The sequence below is a fragment of the Mobula hypostoma genome, chromosome 10 (genome assembly GCF_963921235.1).
Source record: "Mobula hypostoma chromosome 10, sMobHyp1.1, whole genome shotgun sequence".
In the NCBI taxonomy this organism is placed as follows: domain Eukaryota; kingdom Metazoa; phylum Chordata; class Chondrichthyes; order Myliobatiformes; family Myliobatidae; genus Mobula; species Mobula hypostoma.
In genome coordinates, this window is record NC_086106.1 from 60,584,739 (window position 1) to 60,608,265 (window position 23,527).

Here is a 23,527-nt window from a genome sequence, read left to right on the forward strand (position 1 = left end):
ATCTAAGACTTCCTCAGTCTCTCGTACGAGCCGAAGGTTATCAAGCTGCAGCTCCAGTTCCTTACCGCATTCTCTGAGGAGCTGCAGCTCGGTGCGCCTGGTGCAGATGTGGTTATCTGGGAAGCTGGAAGCCTCCCAGAATTCCCACATCAGACACACAGAACAAAACACTGCCCCTGGAACCATTCTCACTGCACTAACTGTCCCCTAACAGATGAGGAAAGAAGAATAAGAAAGAAGAAACAGCTGATTATTAACTACAGGAGGAAAAAGCCAGAGGTCCAGGAGCCAGTCCACAATAGGAGATCAGAGGTGGATAAGAAGTATAACTTTAAATTCCTTGGTGTTACTACTTCAAAGGATTTGTTATGGGATCAGCCAGCAAGTGCCATCACGAAGAAGGCACAGCAGCACCTCTACTTTTTTAAGAAGTTCGCACAAATTTGGTATGCCTTCTGAAACTTCTTTTATTCCAATATTTTTATTAATCTATATATATATATATATATATATAAGAATACAGAGTACAGGAGAAAAATGTCAATACAGTAAACTAAATTGCAAATAAAGACTCCTTATCCTATATTCTTACAAGGCATTAGTTCGTAACATTGAAAAATAATAATTTTTTTATATTAAAATCTAACCCCTACCAAGACCGAAGCTGATTAGTAGAAAAAAGGAAAAAAGATTATTAGTCATCATCTGTGCTTTAACAGCAAATCAAAGGTTTTGAAAATAATTCAGAAAAGGTCCCCACAATGTTTGAAAGTCTTGATTAGATTCAAAGATTGAACATCGAATCTTCTCTAAATTTAAACATGACATCACATCACGTAACCATTGGGCGTGAATAGGAGGGGCCGCATCTTTCCATTTAAGCAAAAGCGTCCTTCTGGATATAAGAGACATAAAAGACAAAATGTGCAAATCAGATGCCCCCAAAATAAAATTCTTTCCTCCAACAATACCAAATAAAGCAGTCAAAGGATTGGGCTTGAAATTTACTTTAAAAAGTATCGAAAAGGTTTGAAATACTTCTTTGCAATATTTTCAAAGACTCGGACATGTCCAAACATATGAATGAGTGAAGCTTTAACATACTTCTATGGATGCATTGTTGAGAGTATCCTGACTGGTTGCATCACAGTCTGGTATGGAAATAGCAATGGCCAAGAATGGAAAAGTCTACAAAAATGGTAGATACAGCCCAGTCCATCACTGGCAAAGCCCTCCCCATCATTGAGCATATTTACAAGGAGCACTTCCAGAAGAAAGCATCCGTCATCAAGGACCTCCCATCATTCAGGAAAAGCTCTCTTCTCGCTACTACCATCAAGTAGGAGATATCGCAGCCTTAGGTCCCACACCACCAGGTTCAGGAACAGTTATTACCCATCAACTGTCAGGCTCCTGAACCAGCGTGAATAATGACACTCACCTCAAAGCTGAACTGGCTCTACAACCTATTGACTCACTTTCAAGGACTTTACAATTCATGTTCTCAGTATTATTTATTACTTCATTTTTTATTATTTGCATTGTAACCCCCAGGTTCGGTGGGCTGTGTTAGTCTAGGGGAAGACACTCTCCGGCCCGCCAAACTTGTGAAATCTCGTTCGTGTAGATGCTGCGTGATGTTTTCCTCTGTTACAAATCAGTACCATGAAATGACAAACAGTATACCACATGCAATTAAACAACTTAGGTTTATAAATCTTAATTTGACTAGGGGGTTAGTAAAGACAACAAAAAGAAAATGGCCTATTTTAATGATCTCCATTAATCTCCATTGATTTCCCCCGGGTGTTGTCAACTCCCGACCCCATTCCACGTCCACTCCATCCTGCAGTCTACGACCTCTCTGCTCTGGCATTTTCTCTGTCCATCTTTCACCGAACAAAAGCCCACGAAACCCTTGCTCTCAGGCACACACGAAAGAAAACCACTCCCCTTATTGGACGCCGCACGTTCCAAAGCCCCCGTTATCTCTAGTCATTACCCAAACACTTCAGCTACAGAGAAACCATTACATTTGTAGTGAAACCTTTCCCAGGGCATTACAGCATGATTTCTCTCCTTTTTCACACTGGTTGTTTTTCAGTCTTGATTTGTGTATAGTTTTTTCCATAAATTCTATTGTATTTCTTTATTTTTCAGTAAATGCCTACAAGAAAATTAATCTGATGGTAGCATATGATGACATATATGTGCTTTGATAATAAATTTACCTTGACTTTGAGATCACGGAAGTCTTCAGACCAGATGTATTTTGTCATAGAGTACATAAAATATGGTCATAGAAATATGTACTCTGTCTACTAATAATCATGATATTTATGTACCCAAAGATGAGGCCTAATAACACCAGTTTTGGATGCCTGAGTTCTCTGACCCAGAAGCTTTAAGATCATGATGGGAATTATTTTGTCTCAACAAGATACGTGACAGATACAATGAATTTCTACTTTAAATATGTTTTTCAACTGAACCAATTGTCGGCACTAAAATATTGAAGTCAACTAATCCATGGTAGCTATTGAAAGTACAGTATATACAATCACCCACTGTTACATTTGATCCTCAAAGAATAAAAACCCAATGTATTTCAAGTTCAGGGATCTTTTTTATGAATGAATTAATTTATTTATTGAGATACAGTGTGGAAAAGGCCCTTCTGACCCTTTGAGCCATGCAACCCAGCAATCGGCCGATTTAACCTCAGACTAATCATGGGACAGTTTACAATTTTACTGAGCTTAACCAAGGAAAGAATCTCCCACCAGATCTCTACCTGAATGTCTGCTCATGCTGAAAAAGAGCTTTTATATCTACAGCTCCAGTCTCCATGTGGTTCAGCCATTGGCACAAAACATCAGAACTGGAAAAAGTGCAGGAGTATTTAAGAAAAAAAGAGAAGAGCAAAGAGATGTCACTGGTGAACATGATCAAGGAAAATTCCAACGCATCTTGTGTGTTTAAGGTATGATGGTGCCCAGGGAAAACTAGGGCCACTCAGGGCCCAAGAAGAAACTTAGTGGACATAGGCAAGATGTTAAATAAATATTCTCATCTCTGTTCACTGTGGAGAACAATATTGTATTTGCAGGATCAAGAAGTTAGTGAGATGGTGAAGTTTCATAACACATTTGCTTCTACAACTTCCTCTAGTAGGTTATTCCATACTCCCGCTGCCATCTGTGTGGAAAAAAAATGATTCGAGATTCCCCTCTCATTTTAAATCTATTCCCTCTAGTTTCAGACTTCCCTTAAACTTGCCAAGTCCGTTTACTTTTCCTGTGCCCCATATACAGTATTAGTTATTTTAGCAGGCTTAGATGTAAATAAGTTCCCGGGGCATAATGGGTTGTTACATGGGCTACTGTGGAATACAAGAGAGAAAATTCCTGGGGCTCCAGCAGATTTTAAAAAATGTTTATTCACCACAGTTGAAGTGCTGGGTGACTAGAGGGAAGTAAATGTGGCACTTTTATTCTGGAAATGCAGCAGGCATGAGATAGGTAACTACAAACCTGCGAATCCAATGTTAGTGGAGGGAATTTATTGAGAAGAAATGTTGAGAGACAGGAGAAACCCAAATTTGGAAAGGCAGATTACTCAAATATAATCAGCAAGACTTTGTTTAGGGAAAATCCTGTCTGAACCAGCTGAACAAATTTTAAGAGATAAAAATTACATTGATGAGGACAGTGAGCTGATGTAATCTACATGATCTTTGACAAAGTGCCTCATTAGAAAACTGGTCAAAAAGATCAATGCCCATGGAATCCAAAGTAAATTGGACTCAAAGTTGACTTGGTAATAGGAGGCCGAGGGTGATGGTGGAGGATTGTTGTTGCGATTGGAAGGTTGTGACAAGTGATGCAGCATAGGGATAGATTTTGGATAGACTGAGTAGTAATCTGACTGAGATATGAAATTACATGGGGTGTAACTTATCCTCAACAGAAGTGTCTAAAACTAGAGGAGCATGGGTTTTGGGTGATGGGAAAAAAAGCTAGTAATCACCCTGAGGAAGAATATTTTTCTTCACCAAGAAGAAATTTTAGGGGATCTGGAAAACATTGCCTAAGCAGCTGGAGGAGGCAAGTAATCTCACGTTATTTAATAAATATTTAGAACACTTGGATTGCTCGCAAATCGATGGCTACAGTCCAAGAGCTGCTAAGAGGGATTAATAGAAATGGGATCTTGACGGTTCACATGCACATGGTGGGCTGAAGGGCCTGTATCATTTTAACAATCTCTGACATCTTCTGTTTTTATTTACTGTAGGTTCTATCTTCTGCAGCTTATTGATTTTCAGTTACTCTTAGTCCCTGCCTGTCAACTGCTTCATGCCCTTTGACTCAAAGTACATAATTTCTAACTAAACTACTCTCTAACATGTACCTGATTTCAGAATCCGAAGTGGCAGTTCTGAATGTCAGTGTCTCACTTTATCCTGATCCAGTGAGAATTTTTCCTACTTGAAAGAAGCTATGTCCTGCTTAAGTCTCAAAGTGGAGTGAGAGATACATCGTTACACCATCTGTATCTTTATGTTGGAGGCAATGACTAGGAACCAGGGCGTGAGAACCTGGATTCTGTGTAATACAATTCCAATGACCTTTGAATCAGTGGTTTGACAACTGTTCCTGAACCGATGGAAGTAAACGTCTCCCTTACTGGTCTGTTCCTACTGCACCACCTTCTCCTTTGAGAGGGACATGTTAAAATGGTTGAATGTTTACAGTGTTCTTGGTTGCCGTGCCTGTACAGTTGAATGCTTGATGTGCCTGCACAGTTGAATGGTTGACAGTATTTAGAAATTAATATGCAGAAAACTAGGGGAAAGGTGATGAGTGGTATGAATATTACATCAGTGTCTTGATTGGTAGTGGGTAGTGGCTCCATATGTCACTACTACAGAGCATGACATCCCTGCCTTACACGAATCCCGGGTTCAGCTGGCTCCAGCTGACAGTACCCGGTATGGGCCCGTATCCAGGGTTACGAATCCCACTGCCTTGTGGGTATCTTCACGAGAAGAGAAGGCTAAGTAGTAATCCCTACACGAATCTGGAGTGGAGCCCCTAAGGAGGTTGGATGACGTATCACATCACCTTTCGGCAGCTTCTGCAGCCAAGCTGATGCCAAATGTACTGCTTTGCATTCCTTTGGACCACATCCACGAGGCTGAGAGGGGGATCTTGATATCTGGGCAGCCCAGGATCTCCATATTCATCGCCTAGGTCTGCGTCCCGAACCGGGCGCATCCATTGTCTACTTAGCCAGACAGAGCCATGATGATGTTTTGATTAATGGAGCTTGTTGTTCGGTAAGTGACAGACTGGAGCAGTGCTAGTGACAGGAACATAGAACAGCACAGCACAGCAATGAGCCCTTCGTTCCATTGCATTTGTGCTGACTATGATGCCAATCTAATGAATCCCTTTGGCTTGAAAATGGTTTATATCCCTCCATTACCTGCCTGTTCATGGGTTTGTATCTCAAGGTGAAGTCTATGTTAAACATTGCTATCCTATCTATGTGCAGCCCGCCCCCCCCCCCCGGCCACCCTCAGGGTCGCTGGGCTCGCTGTCGTCTAGGGAAACAGCCTCGGCCCCGCCAAACTGGGTAATTCGTTTGTGTGGATGCTGTGTGAGGTACCCCACCCCGCCCAAATAACAGACAATACACCAGATGCAATTAAATGATATACAGTTTATAGATATTACTGGAACTATATATTTAAAAGAGAATAAAATATAAAAGGAAAATAAAAGGCGCCACACTTATCAAAGTTCAATCTCTTCGTGCACAAAAACCGTTGGAGCTCAAGGACCTTCTTCTTCACCCTGCGACCCCCTCGGACCACCTCGACCAGCCGCCTGGGACCAACAACGGTGTTCGACCAGACGCTCCACACCAGTCCGTCTCCGTCTCCTCGCCGAACGTCCCACTCGGGGTCCGACCCCGTTAGCGGACTCACAGCACCTCGTCCATCCTCTGTCCCACTCTCCCGCCTTCTTCCCCCAAAACCCTCTCACAAACAGTATCTTCAAATACACCAAAACCATAACAACTATCCCAATTGGTTAATAGCACTCTCTTATCACACACTAAAGCAAAAACAAACTGTTAGCGCAAACTTTCTCAGCGTTTAACACAACAAAGCCGCATTCCTCAGATTAACATAACAAAGACGCCATTTTAATTAGCCTCCGCAGTAACATAAAAGTCGAAACCCCCTTACATATGTCTACCACTTCCCCTGGCAGTTTGTTCTGGATTCTCTAAGTATATTTTGAAAAAAACCCGTGTCACACATCTCCTGTAAGTTTTCCCCTTCTTGCCTTAAAGCTATGCCCCATAGTATTTCTAACCTGGAGAAAATGACTCTATCAACATTATCGCTGTTTCTCACAATTTTGCAAATGTCTATCAGGTCACTCTCAGCATTGACACTCCAGCAAAATAATCCAACTATGTCAAATATCTCCCTATAGTTAGTACACTCCAATCCAAGCAACACCCTGGTGACCTCTTCTGCGCCCTTTCCAAAACTTCCAGATCCTTCTTTAATTTGGTGACCAGGATGCACAAAATGCTCCAAATATGGCATATCTGAAGTTTTATACAGCTGCAACATGGCTTCCTGGACTTCATAACTCAGCACCTGAACCAATGAAGGAAATGTACCATAAACCACCTTTACCACCCTATCCACTTCTATAGCCAATTTCAGGAAGTTATTGGCTTTCAACACAAGTTCACTCTGTATGTCAGCATTTCTAAGGGTCACTGTGATTTTACACGTTCTGCTTGTATTTGACTCCCCCAACTGTAGCACCTTATACTGGTCTGGATTAAACTCTAAATGCCACTTCTCTGCCCAAAGTTTCAACTAATCTGTATGGTGATGAATCATTTGCCAAACTTCCTCACTATCCACAGCTCTGTTAGTTTTTGTGTTGTCTGTCAATCCACCTACATGGTGTATACAGGCAGAGGTCCTAACACTGATGCTCGTGCAACAGCACAGGTCACAGACCTCCAGTTAGAATAACATCCCTCCACCGTTATCCATTGTCCTCTATGATCAACATGTTTTCATCCAACTTACCAATTCACTGTGGATCCCTGGACTAAATCTCCTGGACCAGCCTATTATGAGGGACATTTTGAATGTTTTTATAAAAAGTATGCTTTAGTAGGAGTTATGGGGAGGTGAGATATTATCTTCACTGACATTAGCCACTTGTGTGGCTTTATTAAAACTTTAGTAGCTCATCTTCACACCCCACTTGTGCAACTTTCTTCTGCTACTCCAGAATGGGATGCTGAAAGTAATTGCACCTCACTGATCAATACCCATGTTGAAAAAATCAGAATGCTTCCTCTCTTCTATTATCAGATATGTTTCCTGTCAGCCTTCCCTGTAGTAATTCCCACCAGTAATTTCAAGGAGTCAGCACTTCCCAATAGGGAGATGCAGATATGACTTCAATCAGTCAGAGTCAGCTTCAACTGGCACCTGTGATTGACAGTTGGATTCTGGATATGTACTCATACAGACTGCTGTAGGGTTGGCTGGCTGGATGTTAGAATGATAAAAGCAAGGTAAGAGTATGAATACAGTAGCATCCCGGCTTTGTTTTAAAAATACCTCAGCATCAGTCTTATGTTTTGTGACTTCAAAATCTAAAACTAATTCAAAAGAAGACACGGGAGTCCAGGGATACAGGTATATCTTCGAGTTTACTTCAAGTGAGGCACCCATGTATTTGGTGGTAGCATGATGATGTATGCAATTTATTTATTTTTATATCTAACTCATAATGAATTATTTAAATAGACAAGAATGCTTAATCAAACTATATCCAAACTCTCTCTCTCTCTCTCTCTCTCTCTGTATATATATATATATATATATATATATATATATATATATAGTGACGAGAATACACATAGATTACACATAGATTAAGATGTTAGCTGACCTGTGCTGGCACCAGTGGGATCAGCAGTTGGTCTGCCACCTGTCTTCAGGAGAAAGATAGATAAGGGAAACAATGGAGCAGCATTTGGAGATGTTAATGAAGGGACGGGAGAGAGTAACGGAAGGAGAGCTGTCAAGATCGGCTCCCCCTTTGAACCCTGAACTGTTTGAAGTGATGGACAGGCGATACCCCAGCAGGGGGATAAAAAAGGACAGGTTCGCTAAGGCGACACACACACGCCACCCCGAGGTAACGAGACCCTGGAAGCGGTGCGTCTCCCACAAGTCGGTGGGAAGCTTTTGGACAGCTGGTCGCGGGATCAAGCCATAGACGCTCAGGGTAGAAAGGCACGATCGGCGGGAACCTGGTGTGTGTCCACCCTTGCCTGGGTGCCAGGTTCACAGCAGAGAAACGATCGTATCTGGAAACGGAGGGGTCACGGTCGGTGACCTCAGATGACATCACAAAGAGCTCGCACAAAAGCTGACTGAGAAGAATGTCGAAGGTTTATGTGGAAGCCATTTGAATATTTATTCGTTTTGCTCTCTCTCTCCTTCCCCCACACTGTCCATCTCCCACAGCGCGATTACTGCGAACTGAACTGAACTAAATTGAACTGAACTTTGCGTCACCTTGAAACTGGTCATTTACCCCTAGACAACGATAGAGCTTGATTGATCCTGTTATCTTAATTCTGTGTACATGTATGTTTATCATTGCTGAACTGTTGCATTTATTATCCTTTTGATTAGAGTACTGTGTTGCTTGTTTCTTTAATAAAACTTTCTTAGTTCTAGTAATCCAGACTCCAACTGAGTGATCCATTTCTGCTGGTTTGGCAACCCAGTTACGGGGTACGTAACATAAGTGGGGTTCTCGTCCGCGATTTTGAACGCAAAATTTGGGACGGAGTAAATTGATTGGGTTAAAATTCCCGAAAGAAAGAAAAGGCAAACAGCAGAAATGGAGGCTGAGGAATTTATAAGGGCGCCGACCTTGGAGGCATTAGAGGATGCCAGGAAAACAGAATTGGTAGCTGTGGCCAAACGGTTGAATCTTGCTAAGGGGAAGTCGACAATGAGGAGAGAGGAGATACACAGAGCTATCATAGAGCACTATGTATCTAAAGGTGTGTTTCCCCAAGGCGAGCTGGAGGTGGTGTCTATTGAAAAACCTGCTGGAGACGCGGTACAGGTGCAGCTTGAAAAACTGAGACTCGAGCACGAGTTCCGGGTACGGCAGTTAGAACACGAAGAGAAGCAGTTAGAAAGGCAGGAGAAAGAGAGAGAGTTAGAAAGGCAGGAGAAAGAGAGAGAGTTAGAAAGGCAGGAGAGAGAGAGAGAGAGACAGTTGAAGCGAGAGGAGAAACAGAGGGAAAGGGAATTCAAGCTGGAGAAGTTAAGGATAAGGGCAGAGCAGGAGCCCATGCCAAACCAAGGTGGAGGGTTCCGGGCGACCCAGGAGGTTAGGCTGGTTCCCCCATTTGACGATACCGACGTGGATCGGTACTTTCTCCATTTCGAAAAAGTTGCTACCAGTCAGGACTGGCCGAGGGGTAAGTGGGCTGTTTTGCTTCAGAGTGTACTGAAAGGGAAAGCCCAACAAGCTTACTCAGCTTTGTCCGCGGAAGATGCCCAGAGATATGAGGTGGTGAAAGAGGCCATCCTCAGAATTTATGAGTTGGTCCCGGAGGCATACCGGCAGAGGTTCCGGAATGCGAGGAAGCAGTGGGACCGCACGTACTTAGAGTTTGCTGTGAGATGCAGACATATTGTGAGCGTTGGTGCGCCTCGAAGGGGGTAGAGGGGGATTATGACAGACTGCTACAGCTGATCCTGATTGAGCAGTTTAAAGGTTGTGTCCCTGAGGGTATGAGACTCTACCTAGATGAGAAGGAGGCAGCCACGTTAGTCGCAGCTGCTAAGTTGGCGGATGAGTACGCGTTAACGCATAAAATGAAGTTTGCCCCGAGTAAAGGCTACCAGAAGGGTAGTCAGGACGGCGGGGAGAGTCCGCCAGAAAAGTCAGTAAGCAAGCCGGGGACTAGTGAGAAGGATAAGGTAGACCGGGAGCAGTCTGGTAGGAAGTCTCCTGGGGTCGTCTGTTATAATTGCGGGAAAGTCGGACACTTTGCGTCCAGGTGCTTTGCCCCGAAGAAGGAGACGGGAAAAGGAAAAACGGTGATTTTGACTGGCTGCATCGAGCTGGTAAACGAACCGCTAGGACAGGACAGGTCTGCCAAAGTTCAGGAAGGGCGCGAGAGGTTTATCTCGGCCGGATTGGTGTCGGTGAAGGAGGGGTTAAAACCAGTTCCAGTGTGGATCTGGAGAGACACGGGAGCGTGTCAGTCACTAATACTGAAGAGTGTATTAGAGTTTAGCTCAGAGACCCAGACTGGGGAGGTAGAGGTCAAAGGTGTTGGGGAAGGGACAGAGTCAGTCCCTTTGCACCAGATACACTTACAAAGCAACCTGGTCTCTGGACTAGTCACAATCGGGGTGAGGTCCGAATTACCGATGAAAGGTGTGGAAGTCTTGCTTGGTAATGACCTCACTGGGGGAATCGTGTTCCCAGCCGTGAGATTGGCAGGTCAGCCTGCCAGCATTGAGGCCCCGCCCATGGACTCACAGGTTCATCCCGGGACTGCGGTAGTAAATTTAGCTGAGACGTTTCTGCCAGCCTTGTACGAGAAGGGGGTAGAAAGTGAAAAGAAGGAGTGTAGTGAAACAAGAGGTAGTGAAGGAGCTGAAACAGACTTAGCATTAGCCAGGAAAGAATTTGCGCAGGCACAGGAGCGAGACGAGGGGCTGATGGTTTTGGCAGAGACAGCTCTCTCTGACACAGAATTAACAAGGGAACCAATAGGCTATTGTGTGGAGGAGGAAGTGCTAAGGAAGAAAGGGAAACTAAGTACCATACCCGCAGATGAGGAATGGGGGGTGGTGCAAAAGAGTTATGGGGATGAGATTTTTAACCTGGCCCACAAGGTACCCCCCAGTGGACATTTTGCGGTGCTGGAGGAAACAGTTGGTGGAATCATGAAAGAGGTTTACCGGCTGCCCAGGAGGAAGGATGTTATTGATAATGGCAGACGCGAACTGAGACGGTCACAGGCTTTTGATATGCTAACAAACCTAGTCGGTGTTAGCGCGGAAATCAATGAAGCTAGGGTCTCCCTGATAAGAGAAAAAAACCATTTTGAAAAGATGAGTATGGTATCGACCAGATGGGAGAAGGCTATTGTTTTGGCCAGCTCTGCTGATAAGGTCTCTCCCTTAATCCCCGAACAAAGCGACTCTTTAGGAGAAGTAATTAAACGACTCGCACAAGTGTGTTTGATTGTCCCGAGGTGATGCAAAGAACTGGGACATTGGGTGGTGTTTGACACGCTAGGTCAGCCTAGTGATCAAAACCCCTATAGAATGAGTAATTCAGTGACGAAAGGGCTGACGAACACAGAGGTGTGTATTGGCGATGTAATACGGCTGTCTGAAGCCAGCTTGATAGTGAACCTTGAAAAAAATGAGTTCAGCAACACGAAGGTCACTTACCTGGGAATTGTGGTGACACAGGGGCAGCTGGCAGCGATGCAAGCTACAGTGCGGGCTATCTCTGACATCCCAACCCCGACAGACAAGAGGGCCCTCAGAAGGCTTTTGGAGATGGTGGGGTACTGTAGGAAGTTTTGCAATAACTCTGCGGTTACTACCCCTCCTCCTCCTACTAAGCTCTTGCGAAAGAAAACTAAGTCGGGGTGGGACGACCCTTGTTATTGTGGTCCGGGACGAAACCCAATGAGAGGTTACATTGATCGCAATTCATCAGTGTTTTCGGCCACTATGAAGTTTGCTAAGTTGGAGCCTGGTCTAAGGGATTATTAATAACGTATAAAAGGAACAGAAAATGTGATTGCTGACTGTCTGTCAGGTGTTGACAACTTAAAATTCGCTGTATTAGCCAAATAGCTGATAAAGATGTATACTTGTGTGTATCAAATAATGTATTCATGTTTGTAATTTTTACCCCGGTAAAAATCCTTAAAGGGGGGAAGTGTGACGAGAATACACATAGATTAAGATGTTAGCTGGCCTGTGCTGGCACCAGTGGGATCAGCAGTTGGTCTGCCACCTGTCTTCAGGAGAAAGATAGATAAGGGAAACAATGGAGCAGCATTTGGAGATGTTAATGAAGGGACGGGAGAGAGTAACGGAAGGAGAGCTGTCAAGATCGGCTCCCCCTTTGAACCCTGAACTGTTTGAAGTGATGGACAGGCGATACCCCAGAAGGGGGATTAAAAGGGACAGGTTCGCTAAGGCAGCACACACACGCCACCCCGAGGTAACGAGACCCTGGAAGCGGTGCGTCTCCCACAAGCCGGTGGGAAGTTTTTGGACGGCTGGTCGCGGGATCAAGCCATAGACGCTCAGGGTGGAAAGGCACAATCGGCGGAAACCTGGTGTGTGTCCGCCCTTGCCTGGGTGCCAGGTTCACTGCAGAGAAACGATCGTATCTGGAAACGGAGGGGTCACGGTCGGTGACCTCAGATGACATCACAAAGGGCTCGCCCGAAAGCTGACTGAGAAGAATGTCGAAGATCTGTGTGGAAGCCGTTTGAATATTCATTCGTTTTGCTCTCTCTCTCCTTCCCCCCACTGTCCATCTCCCACGGCAGCTATTACTGTGAACTGAACTGAACTAAATTGAACTGAACTTTGCGTCACCTTGAAACTGGTCATTTACCCCTAGACAACGATAGAGCTTGATTGATCCTGTTATCTTAATTCTGTGTACATGTGTGTTTATCATTGCTGAACTGTTGCATTTATTATCCTTTTGATTAGAATACTGTGTTGCTTGTTTCTTTAATAAAACTTTCTTAGTTCTAGTAATCCAGACTCCAACTGAGTGATCCATTTCTGCTGGTTTGGCAACCCAGTTACGGGGTACGTAGCAATATATACACACAAATTACTCAAATATTACTAAAAGGCGGGAGGAGAGAGAGCAGTGCACCATGCGCGTGTGCAGCCCTCCGGTGAAAATGATATCGTATCTGTTAAATAGGGGCCGTGGACAATTCTGATTTGATGGAGAATGGATGTGAAAGCACAGAGGAACATCCAAAGAAATTTCTGAAACGCTTGTTTGCTGCTGTCGTTACTGCGTGGTTGGGAATCTTTCGGAGGGTAGGCCTCAAAATCCCCGGCTTTGCCTGCTGTTGGCGACCGAGGTTGAGGTCGAATCGTTTGGACAGAGATGGCGCTCAGTACTCGGTGTCAGAGAGCTGATCAGAGCTCGAAGTTTTTGGATGACTCAGAGTCGGACTGTGGTCGGCATGGCAGAGAGAGTTCTTCCTTCTCCCGTCTGCATGAGATGTGGGACATTTGAGAGACTTTGAACTTTTACTGTGCTCATGGACTTCTTCATCAAGTTATGATATTGTTGCACTGTTGTAACTATATGTTATAATTATGTGGTTTTGTCAGTTTTTTTCAGTCTTGGTTTGTCCTGTGTTTTGTGATATCATACCGGAGGAAATATTGTATCATTTCTTAATGCATGCATTACTAAATGACAATAAAAGAGGACTACGTGTCTTCTTAATCTAAAATTTAAATATTAAATACACTAGAAAAGTAGCCTTGTGCCTGTTCATCCGACAGGGCTGTCTGAAGTTAGACACAGAAGGGTTAACTTCCACTCCTCTGCTTCATCATTTGAAACCATGAATTATCCTGTTCTGCTGCGTGTGCTGGAAAACTTCTTAAGGATTGACTCCCAACCCGCACTTTGGTATATTCACAGTTACAGCACTCAAACGGGCCGTGTCAAAAGGGGTTGAATACTGTGCCATAGCTGGTCCCTTAGCTTTGGTGTCTCCTGAACACTCTCTGTTACTACAGGTGCCAATGAGGCAGGGAACACCGAAGGTTCCATTCCCTTCTAGAAAAGTCCAGAGACAGGCTGACATCTTCCCCAATCATCCTCACCATTGTAGTGTGTTGCCTCATATGCTAAGTTACCCCAACCTCTATCACTCTCGTCGTTAGTCTTCACCCCAAATGCACATTTTACTTCTCTCGGAGCTGAGAGCTGATTTTGCAGCTTTTTGATCTGTTTTAAACACTAGGTGTGATTGGCAACACTGATCAAAGTTGCTGGTGAACGCAGCAGGCCAGGCAGCATCTCTAGGAAGAGGTACAGTCGACGTTTCAGGCCGAGACCCTTCGTCAGGACTAACTGAAGGAAGAGCTAGCAATGCATCCCCCAGGGCCCCTGACCCTCTACTATCAACCTTTCCTGGCCACTTCAGAGTCAGGCCATTTTACTTGTATAAAACCATGAACGTGGTCTCTCCAATCCTCCGAACCCACCGGGTTCTTCTTGTCCTTCTTTCCTTTCCTCATTTTAATATCCTAAACTGGTGGGTGGTTTGAGTCAAAACCAGGGAATCAGTTGTTTTATTTTCCATCATGAGTCAACCAAGGGACACCAAAATATGATGACTACCATCAACTGATTTAGGTTAGGCAATTTACTAGGCAACTCTCAATTAATCAAAGTTTGCGCTTTGTTGTCTCCGTACAAATACCAACATAACGATGTTCACTTTGGGACTATAGCTTAAACATGAACTCTGCTTTTCCCTCTGTACTGATACTGCCTCAGACCATTTCTCCAATCTATAACACAGAAATACAGATTCTCCCATTGCCCTTCTTCTCCCAGCCCCTGGCATGGTGGTGGTGGTGGGGGGGTGTCTTCCTCACAACAGTTAGTCTCCAGAGTTCACACTGCTATTCATTTGAAGCTCCTCATTCTTATAATCCATCCTTATCCATTCAAATCAAAGTTGCTGCGTTCACCAGCAACTTTGATGTGTGTTGCTTGAATTTCCAGCATCTGCAGAATTCCTGTTGTTATCCATTCAAATATTGTGTTTCAATCTCTTTGGCACTGGCCCATCTGACTAAAATGTATCAACTTCCCATTGGCTCTGGTCTAAGCCAGCATCATTTCATTGCTTTTCTCACAAGTAACAACCTGTAATTAATGTCACTTTGTTCTGAATCAGAGCAGACTAGCCAATTGCTAGGTTCGGGTTAATCAGATCAGACACAGACTCCCCTATTCATAAACCTGCATGTTCTATCTTAACAGAATAAACACTTCACAAATACCTTCTTATTCGGAAATTATCTCTAGTTCAATCTGATAGTCAGGAGCATCATTGTGTCCACCTTAAGGCACTTTGATACAGTTCTTCCTGAACAACAGCAGCTCACAAGATAGCTGATAAAATGGAGGTTTCAGAGCAGCTTCACAAAATGGCAGCCATTATCCCTCCAACCACATGGCAAGAACAAAAACAACTGGTTTGTTTACTTCCTCTGTCCCTGACTCTTTAGAGTTTGATGTTCTCTTTCCATATTTTAACTCCTAATGGCCAACACTACCCTAGGTGAAGAATTTCCAATGAATTTGGGATGGCCTCAAGACTTTTCCAGCATTCAGAAAGATCAATGTTAAATCTGAGTCAATGGTCTTAGACTTCCAGTCAGAAAAAAATCACCCTCTGCTACTACAATCTTTCTTATATGACCATGTCAATTTTAGATCCAATTTTCCAATTCACGGTGTATCCCAAGTGACTTAAACTTCCAGACCAGCTTACCATTGAAGGAACTTGTCAAATAATAGTTCAGCTAGAACATCACTAAAATGTATTTTCTGTAAAGGCTTCATGCTCTATTCCTGCATGAGTTTAATATTAGCTAAAAGTTCGAACAGTGTATGAAGGATTTGATGCCATAAATTCTACCTTTCCGTTTCTCAAAAGTCAGCATTATTTATCTATCCAGTCTCTAAAGTTGATTGTTATTGAACCATTTCAGAACATGAGAAAGAATATATTTGCCTGCAAAATAGAAAAATGATACTTAGCATACCAGATTTATGCTGGCTTTTGGGTCAGTCCCATTCTCCTAGTTATTTTACAAATAACTTATTCTCTCTCCAAATTCATTATCTCCCTCCACCCCTTGACTCTCCTACACTAACGACAATTTGCAGTAGATAATTAAACTCCTGACCAGTGCATTTTTTGAGTTTAAGAAGAACTGAAAATACTCGGTGGAGAACCCATCAAATCACAGAGAATGTATAAATGCAGGTTAACATAGACTGCAACACCTGCTACCTGGAGTATTGTGTGCAGTTTTGGTCCCCTAATCTGAGGAAAGACATTCTTGCCATAGAGGGAGTACAAAGAAGGTTCACCAGATTGATTCCTGGGATGGCAGGACTTTCATATGATGAAAGACTGGATAGACTAGGTTTATACTCACTGGAATTTAGAAGATTGAGGGGGGGATCTTATTGAAACGTATAAAATTCTTAAGGGATTGGACAAGCTAGATGCCCGATGTTGGGGAAGTCCCAAACGAGGGGTCACAGTTTGAGGATAAAGGGGAAGCCTTTTAGTACTGAGATGAGGAAAAACTTCTTCACACAGAGAGTGGTGAATCTGTGGAATTCTCTGCCACAGGAAACAGTTGAGGCCAGTTCATTGGCTATATTTAAGCGGGAGTTAGATATGGCCCTTGTGGCTAGAGGGATCAGGGGGTATGGAGAGAATGCAGGTACAGAGTTCTGAGTTGGACGATCAGCCATGATCCTACTGAATGGCGGTGCAGGCTCGAAGGGCCGAATGGCCTACTCCTGCACCTATTTTCTATGTTTCTACGTTTCTAACACAGGTTAGGAATAAACTGTGGTCACTAGATCTGAAGCTACTCTCCTTCTGTTGTTTATCCTTGGATAGAGAATTAACACAACTTCTGAATCTGGCTTCAACAAGCTTTTATAAGCATGTAGAAAGATACCTTTGCTCTTATACTCAAATGCCCTTGCAGCAAAAGCTAATTTGTAGTTTGCCTTCTTAGCTGCTTGCAGTACATGAACTTTAAAAGACCTGTGAACAAGGACACACGGGTCCCTGTGAACACTAGAAGCATTAATCACTTTAGAAAAATATCTACCTTTCTTTATTTTTATCTATGCTTTCAATTAATATGGCAGCAAGGCTGTGGATACCATATAGGATGTGTCTTGTGTTATCAGTGAGGTGCGAGAAGAAATTATTGAACTTCGCTCCAATATTATAAATTAGCAATCAGTAATTGACAGTAAACTTATCATCTACAAACAAGAGAAAATAAGCAGGTACTGGAAATTCGAGCAACACACACAAAATGCTGGAGGAATTCATCAGGCCAGGCAGCATCTATGAAAAAGAGTAGAGATGACATTTTGGGTCAAGACCCTTATCATCCAGTTCCTTTTTTTTCTGCCATTATTGGTCACTTTTTCAGTTATATCATTTAATGCTCTGGAATTCTGCATCCAAGTCTTTTTGCTACACAGCCCCTGCATTTTCAAGATTTTAAAAAATATTTTCCCTTTTCATCTGATTTAATGGGTGATATAATGTGTCTGCTCAATATGAAATGCTTTATTACATAAAGACATGTTATAAATGCACAAATCCAATAACTTTAGGCCTATAGATTGATTGATTGCTGTTATGCTATATAGCTACTATCGTGTTGTTTTTACTGGCTGCACACTCACCATTGTTGCATAGATAATTGTCTAGCTGCCGGGTAACTTTCTCGGTCTAATAGCCTCACAGCCAATCAGTCTTTAACTGCTGTCAGGATTAAAGCACAGATAAATGCTTGGTGAAATATTTCAGTCACAAAACGATGCATCTTTAGCTAACCACCACAAATACCCCTGAAGTTTAAAATAGAACGATCATTGAGAGCTCAAATCTGATTTATTTTCTTTCATACCTTTATTCCTTCTTCCAAAAAGCTTTGGAAAGCATGATTGGATTTATCACACCCAACTGAGCAAGCAACTAAGGGAGACCTCAACTGAGGGGCTGCTTTCATTTTATGTAAAGAAAATGATAATTCAATTCATAGTAGCTAACTTAGCAATTTTTTGAAAATTGCAAAAATGTTCTTCTCATTTGAATAAACAGTGGATGATATCCTAAAAGCATAAAGGTTGAAACCCTCTAGACCAGCTTTCTGTGGTTCTAAAACTCCCGCATGCATAGAATTTGTAATACAGATCTGTACTATATTAATTCTAACTAATATTTAACTAATGTCTAAAACCATCTAAGGTCCTTACCTATCTGTAGCTACTCTTCAGTGCAATTTTTGCAATATCAGCCAATGGCATTTCTGACTTAGGAAAGCTTTGAGTTTGGGCAGACCTGGGGAGTGTCTATACATAAAGAGAGCAGTTCTCCTGCTCAGAGGGAGATGATCAGGGGGATAATTTATCTGATATGGACTGTCTGTGCTCTGGCACCAGTCAGGTGCTAAACTAAAGATACTTAACACTCCCTCTCATGTCAGGAATTTCTGCTTCCTGTATGTAACAAGACCCGAGTTCATGATGGCAGCAAGGGGCATGCCATGATGTTGTCATGCTCTGTATGTGCTTTGGCACCAGTAATACAATGCCCAGTGTCTACCTCACTAATTTTTCTGCCAGGTCCATCCTGAGGTAAATTCTATCTCTGCTCTCTTGACTTGTGTAAATGGTTTCTAACTCAGGTTGCTTTTCCTCTGATGTTTTACTTGCAAGCACATCGCATTTTGCACTTTGCATACTCTTTGCAAGTGATCTACATTTCCACAATTGTGCCATCTCTCTTGACAAAACCTTAGGAATTTGTTGGTGGGTCCACCAGAATGTTACAGTAACAGGTTTTGCTTTACGTGAGAACTGTTTGTACAGCATGCTTCTGAGCCCCTTGCATTTGCTGATGAAATGAATAAGGTCCTCCTTGCATTTTGGCACTTACGGCACCTCCAAGTTTTGTATAGGTCGTTTGAAACAGTACCTCCAGCTGGTTCAGAACGGTGCCTTAATTCATTGATATTCTTACAAACAAATGCCAAAGCTGGTGCAATATCACAGGCAAACTTAGTCACATCTTCCTGTGATAAAAGCTGCTTGTGATGCCCTTCCTCAGAGGCAACAAACACCTCTTGGAGATCATTGTCGAGGAATGCATCAAGATCACAGGCGCTTTCCTGACCCTCCAACGCAATGATTTTTGTCAACAAGATATTCTCTTTTGTTCTGGTGCTGCTGATGAAATCTGAGACACTTTGCAATGAGAATTAGCTTGGGCTTGCAATTTTTGTTTTGCAATTTTTCAGGGACTTTTCTGCAAGATAGATTCACCAATTTTCTTTGTACAGCTAGATTTTTTGAGAGGTCCAAATCTGTAATTGACAAAAATAGATTAGATTATATTTGGGTTTCTTTCATGCAATAATATTGGCACTGACCACTGTTCAAAACATTCTTTATATGAATCAAAGTCTTCTTCCAATCCCTTATGTATCCAACTGTTGGCATTTTGCTATTCAGCAGTTATAATTGTAATAATGAAATGTTACTGGCAACTTGCACATTTCAAATCAATGTACTGGATGTTCAGGTCAAGTCTACCATTGTAATAACTACACCACATTAATAATTCATAGGAAGACTGATCCATATGCTGTCTATCTGTACTCAACCTTCTTTATTTTCTCCTCTTGAATGTCCTCTGATTGATGTCTGGTAAGGCAACACTGAAGGAATCCAAGGCAGATATGCCTCAGGTCAGATGGTTAAAGAAGATTGTTACCACAGCTTATACAGGCAAACAAACACAATTAATTTCACCAACTAAACTCTCAGTACCTGGAAGATTTTATTTTAAAAAAACCCAACAAAGGAAAATATAAAGAAATTCAATTTGGCTATTTGGTTTGACATGTATATATTGCTAATGTAGTTTATGTTAATTAAAAGTATTAACTGAAGCCCTTGCTGTTATTGCAATCTGAAATATGCAGAAGAAACCAGAATCCAATGAGAACAAACACATTGTATTTTCCTTTCAATATGGCAAGAACTCTAGGGGAAGAATTAGGGGATTTAAAATAAATTTTAAGCTGCAGCATCCCCTTTGATAATTGCTAAATCTTGGCTATCCTAGTGGTAGATGCACAGGAGGGAATTGTTTAATATGTCATCTGGCTGTGAAAGCTGTCATAATAATCTTTAACCATCTGACTCTAGGTACATCTGAAATAGCCAAGGATAGTCAATCTTTATCTCAGTATTTCCATCGTAAAGGCCGTGAACATTAACACCATTATACCTTTAGAGATTATATGATTGACATGTGATTAAATAAAGATATCAAAAGGCACAGTATTTGTCTGGTAAAGTTCTGTGGAGGAACTGTGATTTTAATTTGATTGCCAGATTCAGATTAAAGAAAGGAATGTCTGGTTCTGAAGTAAGATCACTGTTCTGAAACGGGAACTGCTTTCTCTTTCTTCTGCGCAGCATGATGTGCTGTGTATTTCTGGCATTTTCTGTTTCAGTTGAGATTTTCAGCAGTAATAGCATTATGCTTTTTTTCTAGTGGGAATGGCTACTTCTCTTAGCCAACATTTTATTCACTGAATATGTTTTCACACTCTTGGAAAGCTTCACACAATTTCCTTGTCATTCAATCATTGACGAAGCAAGGTCTGCTTGTGTGTATCGGAGATTTCCAATTTTGTGATTATCTCCTTGTGAACTCCATGTCTCTTCATTGAATTGAGAGGATTGCTAACCTGCCATTTGCCTTCAGTTAACAATCTCCTGTATCCAACGTTTCGTGGTGGCTCACCGTCAGTCTTCTCTCTCTCTTCTGTCTGTGTTCCTGCAGTGTTAACGGAACCAGCCAGTGAGGGAATGATAACCAGACATTCACGTGATGGAAACAATGTATCCAGCAAAATTGTTATGAGTTGGATACGTTAACCTTCCATAAAAATGGGGCATGGATATATTGGAACAAAAAAGCTGCAGATGTAGAAAACTGAAATAGAAGCAGTCGGTAGGTCTAGCTAGCTGCTCTCTAGAATAATTTATTTATCTGTTTTTTTTTGGAATATGATAAGGAATTCCTCATTTGAAACATTAATTGTTCCTCTTTCCACAGATGTTAATAGACCTGAATAGTTTTTTTTTCAGCATTTTCCATTTTTTGTTTATTCATCATGGGTTTGCTTAGATTTTCTTCTCCTATTCGAATATGCCCAGCCTCCACCATCTTACTCCTTGTACTGACTTAAACAACATCTCAGGTCAATTTGCTTCATGTCCTGATGACTTCTGCCATTATGCCAATTTGACTCATCCTACAACAGACGTTCCTTTTGTTCTGCATACCTCTCCCCGAGTTTTTCTCCAGCTGAAACCAGCTGACGCTGCCTGAACTGCTGAATGTTTCCAGAATATTCTGTTCATGGGTGAATGAGATAAGCAACAATGGCTGGGTAATCTAAGCCAGTACAGGGAGTGATCGAAAGAAAAATGTTGGAGGAGATGGACTAAAATTCCCCATTGGCCCACCTTGTCTATACTGACTGTGATGCCTATCTACACTCATCCTATTTTCCCATATTAGGCCCTTTTCCATTGACATATTGCCTCCCCACATACCCTTCCAAACGTTTTTTAAATTGTATCAAGCACACCATTAAGGTGTTTGGACAGATACTTGGATCTATCACCTTCTCCAGCAGCTTGTTCCAGATAGACCCCACATACTGTATAAGAGAAAATCTTGCCTCTCAGATCTGTTATATTTATTCACTCTAAACCTAAATCTGTCTTCTCCCATTCTAGACTCCCCAGTTCATGGGAAAAAGATTGCGAATCACTCTCCCATCTATGCCCCTCATAATTTTATAAACTGTGACGAAAGAGGGTTACAAAAGTACACATAGACTAAGATGTTAACTGTCCTGTGCTAGCACCAGTGGGATCAACAGTTGATCTGCCACCTGTCTTCAGGAGAGAGAGATAAGTAAGACAATGGAGCAGCATTTGGAAATGTTAATGAAGAGACGAGAGAGTTTAACGGAAGGAGACACTGGTCTGAATATTGTCAAGATTGGTTCCTTTTGCACCCTGAACTGTTTGAAGTGTGATGGACAGGCGATACCCCAGCAGGGGGATAAAAAGGGGCAGGTTCGCTAAGACAACACACACAATACCACGAGGTAACGAGACCCTGGAAGCGGTGTGCCCCCCACAAGTCGGTGGGAGTTTTTGGCGGATTGGTTGCGGGACCAGCCATAGACGCACAGGGTGGAAAGATTCGGTCGGCAGGAACCCGGTGTGTGTGTCCACCCTTGCCTGGGTGCCGGGTTCACCGCAGAGGAACGATTGTATCTGAAACGGAGGGGTCACAGTCGGTGACCTCAGTAGACATTACAAAGGGTTCGCCAGAAAGCTAACTGCGAGGAATATCAAAAGTCTGTTGAATCCGATTTGAATATCAGCATTCGCTCTCCCTCTCCCCAACGGCACGACGGCGATTACTGCGAACTGAACTCTGTCACTTGTGATTGAACATTTTACCCCTAGACTGCGATAGAGCTGATTGACCCTATTATGCTAGTTCTGTGTACATGTGTGTTTATTCATTGCTAACCTGTTGCATTTATATCCTTACTATTAGAGTACTGTGTTGCTTATTTCTTTAATAAAACTTTCTTAGTTCCAGTAATCCAGACTCCAACTGAGTGGTCCATTTCTGCTGGTTTGGCAACCCAGTTACGGGGTACGTAACATAAGTGGGGTTCTCGTCCGCGATTTTGAACACTAAATATGGGACTGGGTAAATTGATTGGGTTAAAATTCCCGAAAGAAAGAAAAGGCAAACAGCAGAAATGGAGATTGAGGAATTTCTAAAGGCGCCGACCTTGGAGGCATTAGAGGATGCCAGGAAAGCGGAATTGGCAGCTGTGGCCAAACGGTTGAATCTTGTTAAGGGGAAGTCGACAATGAGGAGAGAGGAGATACACAGAGCTATCGTAAGGCACTATGTATCTAAAGGTGTGTTTCCCCAAGGGGAGCTGGAGGTGATATCTATTGGAAAACCTGGTGGAGACGCAGTACAGGTGCAGCTTGAAAAACTGAGACTCGAGCACGAGTTCCAGGTACGGCAGCTAGAACACGAAGAGAAACAGTTAGAACGGCAAGAGAGAGAGAGGGACAAACAGTTGGAGCGAGAAGAGAAACAGAGGGAAAGGGAATTCGAGCTGGAGAGGTTAAAGATAAGGGCAGAGCAGGGGCCCAGGCCGAACCAAGGTGGAGGGTTCAGGGCGACCCAGGAGGTTAGGCTGGTTCCCCCATTTGACAATACTGATGTGGATCGGTACTTTCTCCATTTTGAAAAAGTTTCTGCAAGTCAGGACTGGCCGAGGGGTAAGTGGGCTGTTTTGCTTCAGAGTGTACTTAAAGGGAAAGCCCAACAAGGTTACTCGGCTTTGTCTGCGGAAGATGCCCAGAGGTATGATGTGGTGAAAGAGGCCATCCTCAGGATTTATGAGTTGGTCCCGGAGGCATACCGGCAGAGGTTCCGGAATGCG

General features: G+C 42.8%; 1 long non-coding RNA gene across 1 annotated transcript; it reads left to right on the plus strand.

Annotated features, from left to right (window-relative positions):
• The first annotated feature begins 240 nt into the window (after positions 1-240).
• Positions 241-22,653, plus strand: LOC134353321 (uncharacterized). Its single transcript, XR_010019578.1, has 3 exons — positions 241-446; positions 2,838-2,983; positions 21,777-22,653. It is a non-coding gene; the product is annotated as an uncharacterized LOC134353321 (long non-coding RNA).
• The last annotated feature ends 874 nt before the right edge of the window (positions 22,654-23,527 follow it).